The following is a 2,032-nucleotide window of genomic DNA, read 5'->3' as shown; positions in this document are numbered from 1 at the left end:
GGAGAAAGATGAGGCTTTCTACTCCCGTAAAGATTTACACCCTCGGAAACCCTGTACAGGGTCGCTATGGGTCGGAACTGACTCGACGGCACTTAACAAACAACAAAAAACCAAATGAAATGGGAATAGTAGTACCAACTTTATAGATGGTTTTATCAAATAGCTGAATCTATGTAAAGCATCTAGATCAATGTGTAATATATAAGAAATAAAAAATGTTTACCATTACTCATTTTTATAATACATTCAGGAGGTCCTCCTTACTACTACCAGATTTATCCCCCCAAATGACTTCTACCTAATTCCTGTATTTTCCTTAGACCTTGTGACTATGATTCAAGTTACATGATCATGTCATACATTGAATACCATGTAGCCAGGTAACCCTGAGCCAATCCTATAATCCTTTTTAAACTGAGGTTGTGTATGTATCCCAATCATGGTCTTTTCCCCCCACGTCTGTAGTCGCACCTGCAACAGTGATGAATTTGTTACCTGAAGTGTTAATCACATCTCTGCTCTACAAGAGAGAGTTCTTCCCTTTTACTGATTAAAAAAAATCAGGTGAGACAGGATTTCCTTATTACCAAAGGTTTATTATAGAAAAGAGTCTTGCAAACATAGATGGGGAAGGCTTGCAAACAAAGATGGGGAAGGCTTAACCCCCATCTCCAAGAACAAAGGCCTTGGTAGGGTTTTAAAAGTTTGGGATAGGGAAAAACCATCATTTGTATTCATAGGATAGTAGACTTTTCCAGGAAGTGGCCCATTTAGGAGAAGCAATGCTAACTGAGTTCATGAGCAGCATTTCTTTAAGCTGTATTCCACCACAAAGACCTCTAGTAGGAGCAGACAAAACTTATTCTGAAATGTTTAGCATGCATGGTTCTTCTGAACCAAGATTCAAACTCCTCCCAGAGGCTGGTGTTCTCCTCTGCCCAGTAGAATATTTGTCTCTTAAAGTTATATCTGGGGTTCTGGGTAAATCAGTCCAACCTGTAAGATATCTCATAAGGAAGTGAAAATACAGAATTTTTATGGGTAGTCTTCCTTAATGGCATGCCCCAGAATGTATTCTGATGCTCAGCTATGTATTCTGCACATGTCCTACACATCTTTATAATTACCCAAGCAAGGAGGGGGACAGACTTCAACAATCCTCAAGACTTGAATCACAAGAATTCAGTCAGTATGTGGTTCATATTTAATACTGATTTCTGGACCTATTTTCTGCCCTGTCTCAAATTGACCTACCAACAACTATAATCTTGCGATGATTTTCTTTGTTTTCTATGGCATATAATGAAAACCATGTTGTGAGTCAAAAGACTCCATCACCCTCTGTTCTGTATGCATGCTGATAGTTTTCCTCATCCATGTTGTATCTCTGTTCTGCTTTAAACTCAATGCTAGGGTCTCTATGGAACATGTTTAAGTCTGGGATAATCTGGAGTACATGGCTGTTGAAATATGGTGGTCTTCCTCTTCCTTTTTATCCTTTATCCTTTCCACTGAACCCTCTTATCTCCCTCCACAGTGCCTAAAGTTTTATCAATACAGATGCCTCTGTATCAAATCTGAAGACCTGGGGGAAACTGCACATATTTCTCAATCTTGGGTTACATGTAACCACTTTAAAAAAACATGCATGCCTATGATTCCACAGGTTTACATGCGACACATATATCTGTAGAGGAAGTACTGAACTGATCATCACAAGGCTGATTGTTCAAACCCACCAGCCACTCCTCAGAAACTCTATATAGGATCACTCTGAATTGGAGACTTGTTATGATGGTACTTAACAACAAAAATATATATGACCTTATAGTTCAAACCAACTTTGTTGTTCAGTGCTTATCTGCTTATCCACACTGCTGTTGTTGTTGTTAAGTGCTGTCGAGTCAATTATGACTCATAGTGACCCTGTATAGGGTTTCCAAGGAGCAGCTGGTGAGTTAGAACCACCAAATTACAGTTCAAACAGACAGCTTTGCAGTATGGCACATTAACCCACAGCACCACACTGGGT

This window comes from Chrysochloris asiatica, unplaced genomic scaffold, assembly GCF_000296735.1.
Source record: "Chrysochloris asiatica unplaced genomic scaffold, ChrAsi1.0 scaffold00030, whole genome shotgun sequence".
In the NCBI taxonomy this organism is placed as follows: domain Eukaryota; kingdom Metazoa; phylum Chordata; class Mammalia; order Afrosoricida; family Chrysochloridae; genus Chrysochloris; species Chrysochloris asiatica.
This window is presented reverse-complemented; position numbering follows the sequence as displayed.